At 32.7% G+C, this 23,509-nt stretch overlaps 1 protein-coding gene across 9 annotated transcripts in view; it reads right to left on the reverse strand.

The window, feature by feature from the left end:
• The window catches only part of Appl (amyloid-beta-like protein), a 524,229-nt gene that overhangs the window by 39,575 nt on the left and 461,145 nt on the right, over window positions 1–23,509 (reverse strand). The window lies entirely within an intron of this gene.

Raw genomic sequence — 23,509 nt, forward strand, 5'->3', positions numbered from 1 at the left:
ATTTTGGCAAGAGATACAACACCATCGCCATCATTTGATGGGACATTGGCAAAATGCATTGTTTGCAAAGTTTCCCATTCGTTTCACAACAAAAGCCTAACTAAATTGTTTTGTGGATTAGGGCAAAAGGTTCTATGTAGATTTTTATTGATGAACTCTCGATGCACAGCAATAACAAAAAAACAGAGTTTATAGATGAAATTAAGGGCATTATAGTTTTGGAAGGAGAGTTGGATAGAAACAAAAAAAATTGCGGATTGAATGAACGGTGGTTTGTTTGTAGACTACTTCATTGGCTTCGAAAATCCGAAAATTACATGAATCCTTGCCCGAAAGCAGAGGAATAGAAATTACACAGAAATATTTGACTATGGTTAGAGGAAACAGATGACTTTAGCGGCAAAGTACACCACTATGTGGTTAAGGAATAGTGGTCAAGCTTGGACCGCCAGGTAACAGTATGGTAGCCTAGAGAGTTCTCGCTTCTAGGACTCGGACTTTAAAAACTCTGGCTATTGGTCAAGCCATGAGAAATTCAAGAGATTTGGTCCCTCTTCGATGTGAATTAGGAGGATCCTGAATCTCGCCAGGCTACTTGATCAACTTCAACCCTTAGAGAGAAAAGTAGGCTAAGCAACTGGAAGAGTCTGATCTGAGATATGGAAGCGACGGTGATCAACGATACGGAATCTCTCAAACATTTGCATTTCATTTAATCTAGATATTTGACTGTGGTTAGAGGAAACAGATGACTTTAGCGGCAAAGTACACCACTATGTGGTTAAGGAATAGTGGTCAAGCTTGGACCGCCAGGTAACAGTATGGTAGCCTAGAGAGTTCTCGCTTCTAGGACTCGGACTTTAAAAACTCTGGCTATTGGTCAAGCCATGAGAAACACAGATAAAATTCAATAGATTTGGTCCATCTTCGATGTGAATTAGGCGGATCCTGAGTCTCGCCAATCTGCTCTATCAACTTCAACCCTTAGTGAGAAAAGTGGGCTAAGCAACTGGAAGATTCCGATCTGGGATCGCATTTCATTTGGGAAGCAAACTTCCAAAGTGCGACACATATACGAAGAATGCTTTGTAAAAAAAACATGATGACATAGGTTCCGGAAGTTTACCAACCACATCGACGAACATGGTCGATCTGAAGGTGTAACCACCTGGAAGAGTCTGATCTGGGATCGCAACGTCTGTAGTCGGTGATCCGGAATCTCTCGATTATCTTTTTGGGAAGTAAACTTCAAACGACGATACCCGTACGATGAATACCTTCCGTCCTACCCTAGGATCCTAAGTTTCGCCAAGCTACTCGATCAACTTCAGGTTTGGCAAGCAACTAAAAAAGTTGGACCTGTGATTGAAGCGGATGTGGTACACGTTGAGGAGTCTCTCAACTATCAGCCTTTCATGTGTGAAGCAAACTTCAACAGCGTATTTCATTTGGGAAGCAAACTTCCAAAGTGTGACACATATACGAAGAATGCTTTGTAAAAAAAAAACATGACGACATAGGTTCCGGAAGTTTACCAACCACATCGACGAACATGGTCGATCTGAAGGTGTAACCACCTGGAAGAGTCTAATCTGGGATCGCAACGTCTGTAGTCGGTGCTCTGGAATCTCTCGATTATCTTTTTTGGAAGTAAACTTCAAAAGACGATACCCGTACGAGGAATGCCTTCCGTCCTACCCTAGGATCCTGAGTTTCGCCAAGTTCTCGATCAACTTCAGGTTGGGCAAGCAACTAAAAAAGTTGGACCTGTGATTGAAGCGGATGTGATCGACGGTGCGGAATCTCTCAAATACCAGCTTTTCATATGTGAAGCAAACTTCAACAGGCGAAACCCATACGACGAATTTTTTCTGTAGAAAACCCCGAACGACTTAGGTTTCGATCAAAATCCCTTGACAGAACCAGCCCGACCATAGCATCCTCCATCTCGCCAAGATGCTCGATTAAATTCATACATTAGTCAAAAAATAGGCCAAGCAACTGCAAAAGTCATATCTGTGATGGAAGCGGATGTGGTCGATGGTGCGGAATCTCCTGGACGACTGAGGTTGTCGAAGTTTGCCAAATAGATCAGCCTTTCATGTGTGAAGCAAACTTCAACAGGCGAAAGCCATACGACGATTTTTTTCTGTAGAAAACCCCGAACGACTTAGGATTCAGATCGACTAACCGATTGATCAACATGAATGCCTTCCTTTGACAAAACCAGTCCGACCATGGCATCTTCGGTCTCGCCAAGATGCTCGATTAAATACATACATTAGTCAAAAAATAGGCCAAGCAACTGCAAAAGTCTTATTTGTGATGGAAGCGGATGTGGTCGACGGTGCGGAATCTCCTAGATGACATGGGTTCCCGAAGTTTGCCAAATAGATCGACGCACATCATAGCTTTGGTTTTGCAACCATCCGGAAGAGTCTGATTTGCATACGAAGCGTCTATGATCGAGGAGTCGGAACAACTCAAAAATCTTTTTGGCCTTCCATTGACAAAACCGTCCTACCCTAGGATCCTGAGTCTGGCCAAGCTACTCGATCAACTTCAAGTTGGGCAAGCAACTAGAAAAGTTTGATCTAGAACCGAAGGGACTGTACTTGATGCCTTGGAATCATCTGCATTTCATGTAGGAAACAAACTTCAAAAGGCGATGTCCATAGGACAAATACATTCTTAGAAACCCAAAGACTTAGGTTCGAGAAGTTTGTCAACCAGATCGACCATGAAGAAAGTGGTGATACCATATTGGAAAATCTGATCTGACATTGAAGCGGATGGGGTCGAGAAGTTTGCCAACCAGATCGTCCAGGAGGAAAGTGGTGATACCATATTGGAAAATCTGATCTGACATTGAAGCGGATGTGGTAGATGATGTGGAATCTCTCAAGCATCTTTTTGAGATCGCACATAGTCGATCAGATGGTACAACCATCTGGAAGAGTCTGATCTGGGTACGAAACATCTATGATCGAAGAATCGCAATCTCAAACATATTTTTGGGAAGCTAACTGCAAAAGACGATACGCGTACCACGAATGGCTTTCATTGACAAAACCATCCGACCCTTGGAACCTGAGTCTGGCCAAGCTACTCGATCAACTTCAAGTTGGGCAAGCAACTGGAAAAGTCTGGTATGGAATCGAAGCGACTGTAGTTGACGGTTCGGAATCTCTCAAAAATCTAAGTTTTTTGTGGGAATCAAACTTCAAAAGGCGAAACTCATACGACGAATATTTTCTGTAGAAAATCCCCAACGACTTAGGTTCGAGAAGTTTGCCAACCAGATCGACTAACATTTAGACATATAAAGGAGGAAAGTAGTGATACTATCTCGAATAATCTAATGTGACATTGAAACGAATATGGTCGATGATGATGGAATCTTTCAAACATCTTTCGAGTAAAGTCCAAAAGTTGGCAACCGTACGACAAATGCCTTTCGTTGACAAAACTCGCCCGACTGCTCGATGCACTTCACTCATTGGTGAGAAAAGTTGGCCAAGTAATTGGAAAGTCTTATCTGGAATGGTAGTTGACTGTTCGGAATCTCTCAAAAATCTCAATTTCATGTGGGAAGCAAACTTCAAAACGTGATACCCACAGGACGAATACCTTCTGTAGAGTTGCGTTTGGTTCCGGAAGTTTGCCAACCACATCGACGAACATGTTCGATCTAGTGGTGCAAGAGTCTGATCTCGGATCGCAGCGGCTGTGGTAGACGATTCGGAATGACGGTGCGGAATCTCTGAAACATCTGCCTTTCATGTGAGAATCAATTTTTATAAGGCGATACCCATAGGATGAATACTTTCTGTAGAAAACCCTTAAGCACTTAGGTCCAAGAATTTTGCCAACCAAATCGACCATCTTGTAGGCATTATTAGGAGGAAGGTGGTGATACGCTCTGGGAATATATGATCTGACATTGAAGAGGATGTGGAATATCTCAAACATCTGATGTGGGAGAAATTTCCGAAAGGCTACATTAGTTCTACGAATGCCTTCCGTAGACAAAACTAGCCTGACTCTCGGATCCTCAGTCGCAGCAAAGCTACTCGATCGAACGGGATGCAATGGCCGTGGTGCAATGGTTAGCATGCCCGCCTTGCAAACAAGGGCGATTCCTGCTTCGACCGAACAACAACAAGTTTTTCAGCGGTGGATTATCCCACCTCAGTAATGCTGGTGACATTTCTGAGGGTTTCGAAGCTTCTCTAATTGGTTTCACTGTCATGTGGAACGCCGTTCGGACTCGGCTATAAAAAGGAGGTCCCTTGTCATTGAGCTTAACATGGAATCGGACAGCACTCAGTGATAAGACAGAAGTTCACCAATGTGGTATCACAATGAACTGAATAGTCTAAGTGAGCCTGATACATTGGGCTGCAACCTAACTTACTCGATCAACTTCAACCATTGGTGAGAAAAGTAGGCTAAGCAACGGAAGAGTATGATTTGGGATATGTGTGGTGATTGTTCATGTAGGAAGTCTGATCTGGGACGTAGAGGATGTGATAGATGATGGGGAACCTGCCACACATCTGCATTACATTTGGGAGGTAAATTTCAAACGCCGATACCCATACGACGAATGCTTTCTGTAGAAAAACCCAGATTCCAGAAGTTTTGCAACCACATCGACCTCCTGAAGCCTCATAAAGGAGAAGGAAAAGCAGCGCAACCATCGGGAAGAGTTTGATCTGAGATCGAGGAGGATGTGATCGATGATGCGAAATCTCTCAAATATCTGCATTTAATATAGGTAGAAAACTTTCAAAGCTGCTACCCATAAGACGAATGCTTTCTGTAGAAAACCTAGATTCTGAAAGTTTAGCAATCAGATCATCAAACATGCGGACCACCTGGAAGACTCTGAGTACGAAGAGTCTGCGATCGACGCGAGTCGGAATCTGTCAAACATCTTTTTGGGGAACAAACGGCAAAAGGCGAGAGATGTACGACGATTGCCTTCTGTTGACAAAACTCGCCCTATCCAAGGATACTAAGAGTCTCCAAAGTCTGTTCTGGAATCAAAGCGGGTGAGGTAGACGATGCGGAATCTCTCAAACCCCTAACCGCAATATAACAACCGCCATTCGTTTAAGCAAACTCCGAATGACCATAACCGCAGACTTGACTAGCATAAAACAACGGCAAGCCTTCTGTGCTCTCAGATCCTATGGTTGTGTATGTAGTTCACATATTTAGGAAACGAGCATACCGATTGAAGATAATGGCCGACACCTTCCGGATTCCTGGCCGACACCTTCAATGTATATGCCACAGCTCCACAGTTGGAAAACTCGATTTACTCTACTAAGTTGTAGCACATCTTCAGGTAGTTCTTTACAAGAGGATACAAGAAATACATTCCAGAAGTTGGATTTCTTGATATCTTTTCGAACATCGCTATGGAAGTATCAAATGTGGCTGATGAAAGCCACAGTATCTTTTTGAGGAACAAAGGGCAAAAGGCAAGAGATGTACGACGATTGCCTTCCGTTGACAAAACTCGCCCTATCCAAGGATACTGGGAGTCTCCAAAATAACAACCGGCATTCGTTTGAGCAAACTCCGAATGACCATAACCGCAGACTTGACAAACATAAAACAACGGCAGGCCTTCTGTGCTCTCAGATCCTATGGTTGTGTATGAGCTCACATATTTAGGAAACGAGCATACCGATTGAAGATAATGGCCGACACCTTCCGGATTCCTGGCCGACACCTTCAATGTATATGCCTCAGCATTCACTAAAGACGAATGTTCCGGTACGGACACCAAGGAAACATCCATAGATGGAAAACTCGATTTACCCTACTGAGTTGTAGCACATCTTCAGGTAGTTCTTTACAAGAGGATACAAGAAATATATCCAAAAGTCGGATTTCTTGATATCTTTTCGAACATCGCTATGGAAGTATCAAATGTGGCAGATGAAAGAGGTATGATCCGAAGAGAAAACTATGGTTATAACTCTAGGATAGGATTTGTGCGAAAGGTAAGGCAAGTATTGAATGGATGTGGTCGAAGATTCGGATTCTGTCAAACCCCAAATGAAAAACTAATATCTGAATTTCGTTTTGAGAGCAATTGCCAACAGACGATATCCGTACGCAGATTATGTTCTGCAGCAATCAAGCAAGCCGAAATCAAAAACGAACGAAGGCTAATTCATACATGTCAGCTATTGTACTTTCGTATGCTGAAGTATATTAGAGAGAATGGCGATAAAGAACTTACCCACGCCTTGAGATAAAATGGCCACTGGCATAAAACCTGTATTAGAAACTTTGAAATACTCGTCATCTGAAAAATAGGGAAGGTTCATCCGGTACTGAAACCAGAACACATATATACTTTGGGGAGAGGTGCTTGCTTCATGTAGACTCCTACATGAAGCAAGGAATCAGGAAACGATATATCTGAGCTTCTTTAAGGAACATTTGATGGGGCAAAACATCGGTAGTGGATTCAATCTTAAGAGCGGTAACGCATTGAATTTGTATGACTTTAATAGTATTAGCCATACCATCCACTTAGAAGATGGTGGGGATTTTTCTGTCCCTAATTATCTTAGAAAATGGTTGGCTAATTTCAGGATATTTGGACCATCCTGTGGGGAAATTTCTCGGCACAATATCTTCACACCTGCAAAACCCACAAAGGATGGAGTTTTGTTCACCTCCTATTCAAAGGCAAGAAATTCTCCACCTTTACCAGATGTCAATCTTATAATCTATGTTGTGGTCGTTATATCAATGATCTAGAGTTGAAGTATTCCCTGCACTCAAGGACTTTCTCCTTTCATCTTGTCAATCACAAAACTCACGTCTTGGTCTAAAAAGTTGAACTCAAATCGAAATCCACATTGGTGGTCAGAGTATTCTTACGTCCAATCACTCCTAAGTTCTCGGAGCGACGTTGGACACCATGTTCATCTTTGGTAAACATACAGAAGGTGTTGGGAGCAGTGTTGCCAGTATTGGGGATTTTTCACCAATTTGGGGAGGGGTTTTGGCCTAAATTTGGGGACTTTTTTGAAATCGGTTGAGTGTAATAAGCTCGCAAGCTGGTATGAAAAAAAATTATTATTTTTTATACCCTCCACCATAGGATGGGGGTATATTAACTTTGTCATTCCGTTTGTAACACTTCGAAATACTGCTCTAAGACCCCATAAAGTATATATATTCTGGGTCGTGGTGAATTCTGAGTCGATCTGAGCATGTCCGTCCGTCTGGTGAAATCACGCTAACTTCCGAACGAAACAAGCTATCGACTTGAGACTTGGCACAAGTAGTTGTTATTGATGTAGGTCGGAAGGTATTGAAAATGGGCCCTATCGGTTCACTTTTACGTATAGCCCCCATATAAACGGACCCCCAAATTTGGCTTGCGGAGCCTCTAAGAGAAGCAAATTTCATCCGATCCGACTGAAATCAGGTACATGGTGTTGGTATATGGTCTCTAACAACCATGTGAAAATTGGTCCATATCGGTCCACTTTTACGTATAGCCCACCGTGGTGCAATGGTTAGCATGCCCGCCTTGCATACACAATGTCGTGGGTTCGATTCCTGCTACGACCGAACACCAAAAAGTTTTTCAGCGGTGGATTATCCCACCTCAGTAATGCTGGTGACATTTCTGAGGGTTTCAAAACTTCTCTAAGTGGTTTCACTGCAAGGTGGAACGCCGTTCGGACTCGGCTATAAAAAGGAGGTCCCTTGTCATTGAGCTTAACATGGAATCGGGCAGCACTCAGTGATAAGAGAGAAGTTCACCACTGTGGTATCACAATGGACTGAATAGTCTAAGTGAGCCTGATACATCGGGCTGCCACATAACCTAACCTAACCTAACCTAACCTACGTATAGCCGCCATATAAACGGACCCCCAAATTTGGCTTGCGATTGCTCTAAGAGAAGCAAATTTCATCCGATCCGGCTGAAATTTGGTACATGGTGTTAGTATATAGTCTATAACACCCACGCAAAAATTGGTCCACATCGGTCTATAATTATATATAGCCCCCATATAAACCGATCCCCCGATTTGTTTTGCGGAGCCTCTAAGAGAAGCAAATTTCATCCGATCCGGCTGAAATTTGGTACATGGTGTTGGTATATGTTCTCTAATGACCATGCAAAAATTGGTCCACATCGGCCTACAATTATATATAGCCCCCATATAAACCAATCTCCGGAGCCTCTTAGAAGAGCAAAAGTCATCCGATCCGATTGAAATTTGGTACATGGTGTTAGTATATGGTCTATAACAACCATGCAAAAATTGGTCCACATCGGCCCATAATTATATATAGCCCCCATACAAATCGATCCCCAGATTTGTCCTCCGGAGCCTCTTGGAGGAGCAAAATTTATCCGATCCGGTTGAAATTTGGAACGTGGTGTTAGAATGTGGTCTCCAAGAAACACGCAAGAATTGGTCCACATCGGTCCATAATTATATATAGCCACCATATAAACCGATCCCCCGATTTGGCTTGCGAGGCCCCTAAGAGAAGCAAATTTCATCCGATCCGGCTGAAATTTGGTACATGGTGTTAGTATATGGTCTCTAACAACCATGCAAAAATTGGTCTACATCGGTTCATAATTATATATAGCCCCCATATAAACCGATCCCCCGATTTTGCTTGCGAGGCCCCTAAGAGAAGCAAATTTCATCCGATCCTGCTGAAATTTGGTACATGGTGTCAGTATATGGTCTCTAAGAACCATGCAAAAATTGGTCCACATCGGTCCTTAATTATATATAGCCCCCATATAAACCGATCCCCCGATTTGGCTTGCGAGGTCTCTAAGAGAAGCAAATTTCATCCGATCCGGCTGAAATTTGGAACATGGTGTTGGTATATGGTCTCAAACAACCATGCAAAAATTGGTCCACATCGGTCCATAATTATATATAGCCCCCATATAAACCGATCCCCCGATTTGGCTTGCGAGGCCTCTAAGAGAAGCAAATTTCATCCGATCCGGCTGAAATTTGGTACGTGATGTTAGTATGTGGTCTCTAACAACCATGCAAAAATTGGTCCACATCGGTTCATAATTATATATAGCCCCCATATAAACCGATCACCAGATTTGACCTCCGGAACCTCTTGGAAGACCAAAATTCATCTGATTCAGTTGAAATTTGGTACGTGGTGTTAATATATGGCCTCAAACTCCCATGCAAAAATTGGTCGATATCGGTCCATAATTATATATAGGCCCCATATAAACCGATCCCCAGATTTGACCTCCAGAGCCCCTTGGAAGAGCAAAATTCTTCCCATTCGGTTGAAATTTGGTACGTGATGTTAGTATATGGTATCCAACAACCATGCAGGAATAAGAAGTTTTAAGATACCACACCCCAAGTAATTCGATTGTGGATGACAGTCTTTCGTAGAAGTTTCTTCGCAATCCATGGTGGTGGGTACATAAGATTCGGCCTGGCCGAACTTGCGGCCGTATATACTTGTTTTTTTTTTTCAATTTTTAAATCATTACTGATTTTCTACAGCAAAGGCTATTTAATTATTTATTTTGCACAAAAACTTATCAACAATGTCTTGGAGATTTTTGTGGGGAATTTTAATTTAAACTGGGAATTTTTGGAGACGAAAGCATACTAATTTTGGAGGCAAGAGCCCGAAAAATACTGGCAACACTGGCAGAAATAAAATCCTGAAAGCATTGACTGCTAGTGCGTGGGAAAGACTTATAAGTCGATTAATTATCTCCACAATTTGCAAAATTCTCCTCTATTGAAGAGTATCGTGCAGCATGATTCCAAAATATTAATTGCATCGGAAGGGTAACCACGTTATTTATTGGGAGGATATCTTCTGGATGTTAAACCAACATCCATAAGCAAACTGAAAACAAGTCTTAGGGACTTCACATTCAATTGACTCGATCATTACATTGTCCAGAAATGGTTAAGACTGTGTACGTTTGTCGTCTACAAAATCTAAGTTCAATTATTATTTTCAATAAGACTAAAATAATCTCCAATAATCATTTTAGAAGTTTGGCTTTACCTTGTCAAAAATCAAGTTATACCATTCTGTGCACTTTGGTTAAATCTCTAAAGATTACAGTAATGCAGTTATCATTAATGAACAAATGCCATGTTCTACACAAATCATTTATTAAACTCGGAATATTTGATTGCATAAATATAGCAAAACTATATGAAATTACATTTCGATATATTGTATGAAATCTAATGCTAAATTGACATTTATATCTGGCAATCATTATGAATACCCAAAAGCTATGCAATGATATTTGCTAATGTAATATAAAATGTCGAGTGCCTAAAAGTATGCTACAATTGTAGACAATTGTCAATGGGTCAATGTATGAGAGCAAATGTCACTTGATTACTTCTATCTAATGAACTAAGGCATTAATTTATTCTTAAACTCTTTGTGCTATAGTAAGAATAATTGGGCATCGAATGAATTTAGTCTACATTAGAAATACACACATACACATCCACAGACATTTTCTTATACTAAGGCCTATTGAGATATACATATATCTTCTAGCAAATATGTATTTGCAATTAACATATAAAGCCTTAATAAACCTCAAAGCTATGCTACTCTTTCTTAATAACCCAAGACCAAGACCATGTTCCCTAATATTGCGATACTAGGATCACAGGATGGATGGATGGATGCCTTGTTGCCTTGTTGCCTTGTTGCTTACTTTTGCCTCAACATTAATGGGGAATGTGAGAGTATTATTGATAGCTCGAAAATCTCTATACTTTGGAGACTTAATGAAATTACTTTTGCTACAAAACTCTTTCGTATAAATAACCTAATGAAATTGCCAAATGTCTGAGTAAACAAACTCTCAATCGTTATACTTAACAAGACCCATCAACCAATACCAGAAATTCATATAAATACAAACAACAACAAACACATCCATATACATATGCATCACTTGGCAAATGACTCTGGTTTTCATTCTCTGCCACTCTCGCTCTCTCTCTCTCCCTCTATTACACTCTCTTTTATATTCATTCTCCAAATCAGTGCTGCCGCTACTACTTCAATCGAAGTATTTTGCTTCATTTTCACAAAATTTACTTCGTCACTCCTTCTTCTAAAAATCTGCTTCACTTTTTGTTCTGCTTCAAATTTTAAAATTTTCTTTTAATTACGATGAACATAGCGGTTTTAATCATTATTAACCGATGTGGACTAATTTTTGCATCGTTGTTAGAGACCATATACTTACACCATGTACCAAATTTCAGCCGGATCGGATGAAATTTGGTTCTCTTAGAGGTTCCGCAAGCCAAATTCGGGGAATCAGTTTATATGGGGGCTATATATAATTATAAACCGATTTGGACCAATTTTTGCATGGTTGTTAGAGATCATATGCTGAAACCATGTACCAAATTTCAGCTGGATCGGATGAAATTTGCTTATCTTAGAGTCCCCGCAAGCCAAATTTGAGGGTCCGTTTATATGGGGGCTATACGTAAAAGTGGACCGATATGGCCCATTTGTAATATCATCCGACCTACATCATTAACAACTACTTGTGCCAAGTTTCAAGTCGATAGCTTCTTCCGTTCGGAAGTTAGCGGGATTTCAACAGACGGACGGACATCAGATCGACTCAGAACTGCACCACGACCCAGAATATATATACTTTATAGGGTCTTACAGCAATATTTCGATGTGTTACAAACGGAATGACAAAGTTATCCTATGGTGGAAGGTATAATAAAATGAATTCTATTTTGTTTTCAAAAATGTATGCTACTTCAATTTTATTCAATCTACTCCACTTTTTCCCAAAATCTACTTCACTCAATTTTTCACTAGCGGCAGCACTGCTCCAAATTGATGCTGTTAACCAAATAGAATGACACAAAGAAAACCCTTACAACCACAAAATTTATAAAAAAGACTTAAATTTTATTACACACAAAGTACTTTTTATTGCCTTTATTGGAAGGGGGGTGGTGTGGGTCGAGGTTGGGGAAATGTAATTAACATGAAGATGTTTTGGTTAAAATGCCATAAAACTTCATAGGATCTTTCAATGTTAAAAATGACTTTTGGAAGTAAATCAAAGGATTTTCATTTTAGTTGAGAATGGGTGAGGAAAGTGGAAGAGTGTATACTATTTAGTCAGGGTTGCCATTTTGGTCCAATCGACCAAAACTGGTGCAAAGAATTATTAATTTTTAAATTTGGTCCGATGGTCGGACCAAATGGTATTTGGTTGATTATGGTCCATTTTCGTCAAATCGATAATATTTTATAAATGTTCTATAGAAATAAAATTTTTGACAAATTTTTCTATAGAAAAAAAAAATTGTGACAAAATTTTGTAGAGAAATAAACTTAAAAAAAAAATGTATAGATACAAAATTTTTAGAGAATTTTGTAAATAATAAATAATAAATAAAATGTTGACAAAATTTTCTATAGAAATAAAATTTGGACAAAATTTTCTACAGAAATAAAATTTTCACAAAACTTTCAATAGAAATAAAATTTTAACAATTTTCTATAAAACTAAAATTTTGACAACATTTTCAATAGAAATAGAAATTTGACAAAATTCTCTATAGAAATAAAATTTTGACAAAATTTTCTATAGAAATAAAATTTTGACAAAATTTTCTATAGTAGTAAAACTTTCACAACATTTTGTACAGAAATAAACTTTAAAAAAATATTTTATAGATACAAAATTAACAAAAATTTTGGATAGGAGGGGAATTTTGTAAATATTTTATATAGAAATAAAATTTTGCCATAATTTTCTATAGAAATAAAATTTTGACAAAATTTTCTTTAGAAATAAAATTTTGACAAATTTTTCTATAGAAATAAATTTTTGACAAAATTTTCTATAGCAATAAATTGTTGACAAACTTTTCTATAGAAATAAAATTTTGACAAAATTGTCTATCTAAATAAAATTTTGACAAAATTTTCAATATAAATTAAATTTTGACAAAATTTTCCATAGAAATAGAATTTTGATAAAATTCTCTATAGAAATAAAATTTTGACAAAATTTTAACAATTTTCCATAAAAATAAAATTTTGACAAACCTTTCTATAGAAATAAAATTTTGACAAAATTTTCAATAGAAAGAAAATTTTGACAAAATTTTCCATAGAAATAGAATTTTGACAAAGTTCTCTATAGAAATAAAATTTTGACAAAATTTTCTATATAAATAAAATTTTAACAATTTTCTATAAAAAAATTGACAAACCTTTCTATAGAAATAAAATTTTGACAAAATTTTCTATCAAAGTAAAATAGTGACAACATTTTCTATAGAAGTAAAACTTTAACAACATTTTGTAAAGAAATAAAAAAAAAAATTTATGGACACAAAATTAACAAACATTTTGGATATGAGGAGAATTTTGTAAATAATTTATATAGAAATAAAATTTTGCCATAATTTTCTATAGGAATAAAATTTTGATACAATTTTCTATCGAAGTAAAATTTTCATAAAATTCTCTATAGAAGTAAAATTTTTACAAAATTTTCTATAAAAATAAAATTTTGACAAAACTGTCTATAGAAATAAAAGTTTGACAAAATGTTCTATAGAAATAAAATTTTGACAAAATTTTCTATAGAACTAAAAATTTGAAATACAATTTTGCAAACATTTTTATAGCAATAAAATTTTGAAAAAAATTTTATAGAAGTAAAATTTTCTATAAAAAAAAAAAAAATTTAAAGAAATAGAATTTTGACAAAATTTTCTATAGGCATAAAATTTTCTATAGAAATAGAATTTTGACAAAATTTTCTATAGAAATAAAATTTTGACAAAATTTTCCATAGAAATAAATTTTTCACAAATTTTTCTATAATCATAAAATTTTGACTAAATTTTCGATAGAAATAAAATTTTAACAAAGTTTTTTTTAGAAGTAAATTTGTGACAAAATCTTCGATGGAAATAAAATTTTAACAACATTTTATACAGAAATAAAATTTTGACAAAATTTTCTATAGAAATAAAATTTTAACAACATTTTATGCAGCAATAAAGTTTTGACCTAATTTTCTATAGAAACAAAATTTTGACACAATTTTCTATAGAAATAAAATTAAGACACAATTTTCTTTAGACATAAAATTTGAACAAAATGTTCTATAGGAATAAAATTTTAACAACATTTTATACAGGAAAAAAATTTTGACATAATTTTCTATAGACATAAAATGTTAACAAATTTTCCATAGAAACAAAATTGTGACAACATTTTCCATAGAAATAAATTTTTGACAAAAATTTCTATAGAAGTAAAATTTTGTATAGAAAAAAAAAAAATTCACAAAATTTACTACAGAAATAAAATTTTTACAAAATTTTCTATAGAAATAAAATTTTGACAAAATGTTCCATAGAAATAACATTTTGAAAAAATTTTCTATAGAAGTAAAATTTTCACAAAATTGTCTATAGAAATAAAATTTTGAAAAATTTTTCCGTAGAAATAAAATTTTGACAAAATTTTCTATAGAAATAAATTTTTGACAAAATTTTCTCTAGAAGTAAAATTTTCACAAAATTTTCTATAGAAAAAGAATTTTCACAAAATTTACTACAGAAATAAAATTTTGACAATATTTTCTATAGAAGTAGAATTTTGACAAATTTTTCTATAGAAATAAAATTTTGACAATATTTTCTATAGAAGTAGAATTTTGACAAAATTTTCTATAGAAATAACATTTTGAGAAAATTATCCACAGAAATAAAATTGTGATAACATTTTCTATAGAAATAAAATTGTGAAAAATTTTTATATAGAAATAAAATTTTGATATAAGTTTCTATAAAAGTAAAATTTTGACAAAATTTTCTATTAAAATAAAATTTTGACAAAATTTTCTATAGAAATAAAATTGTGGCTAAATATTCTATACAAATACAATTTTGACAACATTTTCTATAGAAAAAAATGTTGTTGTTGTTTGATAGTTGACCTTTAAACTGTTAATTATATTTGGTTAGTTCGGCTTGAGGTCATATGAATAAAAACAGATGTTTTTGTTTTTGTTGAATTGTATTTTTATTTAAAATTGTCCAATATTTCGAAACATCTCCGATGTTCAGCTTCAGGGAAATTTTTTTAGGAGTAAAGAACAATGAACTTATTCGCACACGAGTAATTTTACAACTGAGTTGGGTTGTATTGGATAATTTTAAATAAAAATACAACTCAACAAAAACAACAACATCTGTTTTTATTCATATGACCTCAAGAGTAACTAAACAAATATAAATAAAATTTTGACAAAAATTTCATTAGACATAATATATTAACAAAATGTTCTATAGAAATAAAATTTTGACAAAATTTTCTATGGAAATCAAATTTTAACAACATTTTGTACAGAAATAAAATTTTGACAAAATTTTCTATAGAAATAAAATTTTGACAAAATTTTGTTAAGACATAAAATATTAACAAAATGTTCTATAGAAATAAAATTTTGACAAAATTTTCTATAGAATTAGAATTTTGATAAAATTTTCTATAGAAATAAAATTTTGATAAAATTTGCTATAGAAATAAAATTTTAACAATTTTCTATAAAAATAAAATTTTGACAAAATTTTCTATAGAAATAAAATTTTGACAAAATTTGCTAAAGAAATTGAATTTTAAAAATATTTTCTATAGAAATAAAATTTTGTATAGAAATAAAATTTTGACAATTTTTTTTTAGGAATAAAAATTTTCTATAGAAATAAAATTTTGACTAAATTTTCTATAGGAATAAAATTTTGATAAAATTTTCTATAGAAATAAAATTTTGACAAAATTTTCTATAGAAATAAAAATTGTGACAAAATTGTCTATTGAAATAAAATTTTAACAATTTTCTATAAAAATAAAATTTTAACAATTTTCTATAAAAATAAAATTTTGACAAAATTTTCTACAGAAATAAAATTTTCACAAAATTTTCTATAAAAATAAAATGTTGACAAAATTTTCTGTAAAAATAAAATGTTGACAAAATTTTCTATAAGAATAAAATTTTGATAAAATTTTCTATAGAAATAAAATTTTGATAAAATTTTCTATAGAAATAAAATTTTGACAAAAATTTCTATCGAAGTGAACTTTTGGAAAAATTTTAACTATTAGATGATATTAATGTAATTTGGAAAAATGGACCGCTGGTACGAATTTCGGTACAGTTGTGGAAAAATGTTGGTACAAAACAAAAATTCAATGTGGCAACGCTGATTTTAGTATTTTCTATTTCTCTCTCCTTTAACTAAAGTATTTCAGTGTCATTGCCTTTGATATGGAAGGGAGAATAACGGTAGTTTAAGGCAATCATTTTTGTAAGCAAGAAGAAGCATTGAGTGTATAATATACTACGAAATATACTCGTACAAAGTAAATGGGTACATCGAACTTGTTGTTGGTTTGGTCAAATGCATGAAACCAACATGAATTCAAGCCTTTAAGCGATAAAAGAAAAATTCTAAAGGTAAAAACAGAAATTATAGAGAATCTAATCTAATAAGCTTCCAAAATAATGCAAATGTCGAGATCACAAATATAAGACGTCGGCACGTCCACCCAGACTATCCGAGCAAGGAGAACTATTCAATCCATTGTGATATGGCAGTAATAGCAAGGGCTTTTGAGGATAGGAAATATGCCCAAGAAATACATGAAATTCAATTTTAAAACTAAATTATTGGCGTAACTACTTTTGTTTAATTTTAACTTCTATAGAAATCAAGCATTTCGTTTTTCTTTTTTTTTTTTGTTTCATTACAATTTAATTTTCCTATGTAAAGCTAAAATATTTCCATTTACGAAAGGCCATTATTCTAGGCTAAAAGAATATCTCAAATGCATTTACATAGAACAAAAGGGATAATGGAAAACCAAACTTTTGTTGTTATTTAGTATGAGTTATTATTGGCAATTGTTTTGTGTGGTGTGATGTATTTTGTAAACCATAATTGAAGCCATATGCAAATAAAAGCTGTTAGTTCAAAGAAACAAAAAAAAAAAACAGAAAAAAAACAAACAATAATTGCTACCATTTGGTGTAGTGTAGGCATTTTTTTTACTTTGCTCTGTATGCTTAAAACAACAAAAAGATAGTTCATACAATGGATGAAGTAAAACCACTAGGATAAATTAACTTGACCTCAAATGGTATATAACATATTTATTAACATTAAATTAAATTCTTATTAATTTCACAACAATTTAATATAGTTGCGTTTTTTTTTTAGATCTTAAGTAAAATGGAAAATTAATAATATATTGCAATTTAATTAAATTTTATGTTATATTATTGTCCAGCAAGAAAAGCATCACCAAAAAAGTCAGGAAAATATTCTTTTTCGATCAAGAAGTGGTGCAAAATTGTCATAGAAGCTATGAATGTAACATGGGTTTGTCATAGGACAGATGTCCAATATTTCAACAGCCGTTGAATTGAATGTGCATCACTTCTTAAGGTATGATCCGAATTTAGTCTTTTGTATGCGAATAAAAAAATGTTGTGATATTTTGCCATGTAAATAATTTTTATATTTTGTTTATGAGTTTTAATACATTCTTGAAACTTTTGACTACAAATAAAGGTTGATACGGTCAAAATTTGGTCAAGGGAAAACGCGTGTACATCGGTGAAATCGTTTATTTAAAAAATCAAATTAAATTTCTTTTTCAAGTTCAATTAGTATAAAATTCAGGAAAAATATTCAGTTAGGCTTTCGCTTTTCCAAATCCGAATTGCCGGGCCTCACGCTTGACACCTGCCATCAGATTTTGTACAGCCACCTTGTCCACCTTTTTCGCCGCAGAAAGCCAGTTTGCCTTGAACTGCTGCTCGTCCTTAGCAGTTTTTTTGGTCTTCTTTAGGTTTCGCTTGTCAATAGCCCAATTGGGCGGAGCTCTGGCGTGTTGGGGGGGGGTTCTTGTCCTTGGGAACCACCTGCACGTTGTTGGCGGCGTACCACTCCATGGCCTTTTTACCGTAATGGCAAGATGCCAAATCCGGCCAAGACAGTACGGAACAACCGTGTTTCTTCAGGAAAGGCAGCAGACGTTTATTCAAACACTCTTTCACGTAAATTTCTTGGTTGACAGTCCTGGAAGCTATGAAAATGCTGCTTTTCAAGCCACAGGTACAGATGGCTTGCCAAACCAGATATTTCTTTGCGAACTTTGACAGTTTTGTGTGCTTGAAAATATCTGCTACCTTTCCCCTTCCTTTTGCCGTATAAAACTCCTGTCCCGGAAGCTGCTTGTAGTCGGCTTTGACGTAGGTTTCGTCGTCCATTACCACGCAGTCAAACTTCGTCAGCATCGTCGTGTACAGCCTCCGGGATCGCGCTTTGGCCGTCGTATTTTGTTTATCATCGCGATTTGGAGTCACTACCTTCTTGTAAGTCGATAGTCCGGCTCGTTTTTTTGGCTCGATGCACGGTTGTAGACGATACACCCAGCTTATTTGCGGCATCTCAGAGAGAGAGGTTAGGGTTTCGCTTGAAACTACCGGCAACTCTCTTTGTCGTCTCAGCGGCTTCCGGTTTTCGATTTCCCCCCGATCCAGACTTCCTGGCTGTCGACAAACGTTCCCCAAACACTTTAATTACATTTGTAACGGTTGATTTGGCAACTTTTAGCGATTTTGCCAGCTTTGCGTGCGAGTAGCTCGGATTTTCGCGATGCGCGAGCAAAATTTTGATACGCTGCTCTTCTTGCTTGGACGGCATTTTGACAACTGAAGGGTGAATTCCAAAATCAAAATAGGAGCAACATTTTACACACACACACACATACATTCAAAATGAGGGGTGTTCAGGTTTTTTAAATGCAAAATTGAAAGAAATACGTCAAGTTTATATTGACCAAATTTTTATTTTTAAAAAATCCCAATTTTTCTAGAATGCATTTATATTTGTTGGACAAAATTAAAATAGTTTGTGTACCATTTTATTAATTCTTACTTTAGTTTTAATTTATTTGAAACAAAAGAAAAAGATAATATTGCCCATTAATCATATTTAGTGCACATTTTTTGAAGTGCTTTTAATGTTGTGCCTTTAAAACTTCCAATTTTTTGTTCGGTCTTTATTATTTTATTTTACTTTATTTTATTTTATTTTATTTTAGTTTTTACTTTAATTTGTTTTACTTGATTTTATTATTATATTTAATAATATTTTTATTTTACTTTTTACTTTACTTTAATTTAATTTATTTTATTTTACTTTTTTTATTTTGTTTTGTTTTATTTTATTTTATTTTATTTTATTTTATTTTATTTTGTATTATTTTATTTCATTTCATTTTATTTTATTTTATTTTATTTTGTATTATTTTAATTCATTTCATTTTATTTTATTTTATTTTATTTTATTTCATTTCATTATATTTTATTTTATTTTATTTTATTTTATTTTATTTTATTTTATTTTATTTTATTTTATTTTACTTTATTTTATTTTATTTTATTTCATTTTATTTTATTTTATTTTATTTTCTTTTTATTTTATTTTATTTTATTTTATTTTATTTTATGTCATTTTATTTTATTTCATTTTGTTTTATTTTGTTTTATTTATTTTATTTCATTTCATTATATTTTATTTTATTTTATTTTATTTTATTTTGTATTATTTTATTTTATTTTATTTCATTTTATTTTATTTTATTTTATTTTATTTTATTTTATTTTATTTTATTTTATTTTATTTTATTTTATTTTATTTTATTTTATTTTATTTTACTTTATTTTATTTTATTTCATTTTATTTTGTTTTATTTTCTTTTTATTTTATTTTATTTTATTTTATTTTATTTTATTTTATTTTATGTCATTTTATTTTATTTCATTTTGTTTTATTTTATTTTATTTTATTTTATTTTATTTTATTTTATTTTATTTTATTTTATTTTATTTTATTTTACCTTATTGTATTTAATTAAACTAATTTTTGTTTTATTTTTTTAATTATATATCATTTTATTATTTTTTCACTTTATTTTTAATTTAATTTAATTTTTACATTTAAATTTATAGCAATTTTTCCCTTTTTAACTTTAGTTTAATATTGCTATAAATTAAGATAATTTTCATTAATTACAACTAAATAAATTTTGATTTATTTTAATTATCGTTATCAGTATCAAAATATATGTTGCCTACTTTAAGGCTACCTGCAAAATATTGCTTGAGCTTTGTTAATTGCTACTCTTATTTTATTTTATTTTATTTTTTAATTTTATATTAATTTAATTAAATATTAACGTTAGTTAATTTAATTTAATATTAATTAATACAAATAAAGATAATTTTAATAAATTTATTTAATTACAATTAAATTAATTTTGATTTATTTTAATTATCGTTAAAGTTTTTAAGACTACCTGCAAAATATGTTATGTAATTGCATGAGCTTTCTTAATTGCTACTCTTATTTTAGTTGATTTATTTTATTTGATTTTGTTATAGTTTCTGGTTTATTTTTTTTTTTAATTTTATATCATTTTGTTCTATTTTAATTTTTTAAGTTAATTAAATATATAGCAAGTTTTCTCTTTATAGCTTTAGTTTATTTAATTTAATGTTAGTTGATATAAATTGAGATAATTTAAATAATTTAATTAAATACAATTGATTAAATTGCTACCCGTATTTTATTTTATTTTATTTTATTTTATTTTATTTTATTTTATTTTATTTTATTTTCTTTTATTTGATTTTGTGTTATTTTTTATTTTATCTTTTTTTTTAAATTTCGTTTTATTTTACTTTATGTTACCTTATTCTATTTTATTTCATTTTATTTTATTTTATTTTATTTTATTTTATGTTATTTTATGTTATTTTATTTTATTTTATTTTATTTTATTTTATTTTATTTTATATCATTTTATATCATTTTATTTTATTTTATTTTATTTTATATCATTTTATTTTATTTTATTTTATTTTATTTTATTTTATTATTTTCTTATTTTATATCATTCTATTTTATTTCATATTGCTTTTTTAATTTACTTTGTTTTATTTTATTTTATTTTACTTTCTGTTATTTTATTTTATTTTATTTTGTTTTACTTTACTTTGGGAGAGTGGTGTATAGGTATAGTGGCAGCCCGATATATCAGGCTCACTTAGACTATTCAGTCCATTGTGATCCCACAGTGATAAACTTCTCTCTTATCACTGAGTGCTGCCCGATTCTATGTTAAGCTCAATCACAAGGGACCTCCTTTTTATAGCCGCGTCCGAACGGCGTTCCACATTGCAGTGAAACAACTTAGAGAAGTTTTGAAACCCTCAGAAATGTCACCAGCATTACTGCGGTGGGATAATCCAGCGCTGAAAAACTTTTTGGTGTTTGGTCAAAACTGGGTTTGAACCCACGACCCTGTGTATGCAAGGCGGACATGCTAACCATTGCATCACGGTGGCTCCCTTAATTACCTACAATTAAATTAATTTTGATTTATTTTAAATATCATTAAAATGTATGCTTTTGCATTATCGAAATATGTGTTGCCTACTTTAAGGCTGCATACAAAATGGGATATTTAATTGCATGAGATTTTTAATTGCCCCTCTTAGGACAATTATATTATAAACAAACCAATGACAATAGAAGAAAGTCCACAAAAGATAATTAAGGTAAAAAAGTAGGACATTTTATATATTCTTCCCTGTAATTGGGGAATCTCTCTTCCCTGAATAATAATTGAAATAAAACGGGGTAAATAGAGATGATGACATAATTTCTTAATCCTGATATTGAAAGGAAAATTGTTAATATTTTTTTTTCTGTAGAATAATATATTCTGTAATGGCTTTTTAGAGATGAAACAATATGAAATGAAACTAAAAATAGCATATATAAACCATTGCATATTTTGTGGCCAAAAAATATATTCTATATTTGCTTTGATATTCTACAAATAAAGAATAGTTCTACTCATACGGCCTACTTTTAGGATTATAGACTTGCTATTGTATTCATTTATATGTGTGCGAATAATGCAGCAATTAAAGCCTTGGACAAACAATGGGCTTTACATGAACTGAATTGCGAATAATAACCAAAAATATGTTTACATTTTCGAGACTGAAAGCAAACATGAAATGTTTTGTATGTTTTTAGGCTCATATGCTAAGATAAATCTTATTTGCCTATGTAGGCCTTGATCAGAGCTCTACGCTGTGATAAATATCGTTGCTACATTTAACTAAGTCAGTTGGAAACCCCTCCCCCCCCCCAAAAAAAAAAAAAAAAATACCATATAGCAAATTTGATGAAAAATCTTTGGATTAGTTTATGAACTTCATTTTGGGCTACATAAATACCATCCATGTTTATTAAGTAATCTTCTGAGAATTTTCATTGTTGTTTTTTTTTCTTTTTATATTACATCTATAAATTAATCCAATTTTGTTTTTTTTTGAGAAATAAATAAAACAAATATTTTCTCCCAAGTTAGTCCTCTCAACAATGTCCAGCATTAAAAATTATAAAAACATCTTGAAATTCCAAAAAGGAAAAGTAAAGAAATGTGAATGTTTATTTAAATTTACGTCCATGGCTTACAAAAAGATTGAAATTCTTTGCTTTAGTAATCGAGTCACATACATAATAAAAAATGCAAATTATATAGCCTGCTTTCTGGGATTCCATTGAATATTATGCCTACTGCCTACTTTTGGGCAATTTAAAACAAAAAGAGAAATGCTAATGAGTCCACTGCTGTTTCATGCGAGAGCAAAACGAAAGAAACAAAAACAAAAAAAAAAACGGTATAAAGTGACCAAAAATTATTCATTTTTTTTTTGAGCCCTCTTCACATATTTGTCGCTGTCTTTGGCATCTTGGCATATTATTTTTCATTGCTTTCTTGCTTGGTCGACGAGGAATTCTGAATACTGGTGGATGAGTGGTGGCTTCGGTTTTTTTTTCTTGTTGCTGTTATTTAAGGGCCAGGCAAATTATGCTAATTTCATGCTTGGAGGGAAATAACAAATTTTCGCCAAGTCTTCAAGTTTTAAATGAAAAATTGAAGGCCCACAAGAATACAGAGAGGGCCATATATTAAAAACAAAAACGGCCTCGTGCTGGTATTTTGATCTCTAGCAACGAAAATATGAATACACAGAAGGAAATATGTAGTTGAACTGAAACTAAAATAAATTAATTTTGAAGCCATAGATTTTTTAGTAAATGCTACTTAATCCAAAAATATCAGTTGTCGTTATTTTAACAACGCATGCAAATAAGACCCCAAAAACAAAAATGAAGTTACTCCCAAAAAAACATAAACATTTTGTGTAGCTGTTTTCCATACAATTTTTTGGGGTCATATTTCAGTTAGGTTTTGGGGCTAATTTCATGGGATATTCATAGCGCCGTTGTGAGAATGAGCC

Source organism: Haematobia irritans, chromosome 3, assembly GCF_050003625.1.
Source record: "Haematobia irritans isolate KBUSLIRL chromosome 3, ASM5000362v1, whole genome shotgun sequence".
NCBI classification, from domain to species: domain Eukaryota; kingdom Metazoa; phylum Arthropoda; class Insecta; order Diptera; family Muscidae; genus Haematobia; species Haematobia irritans.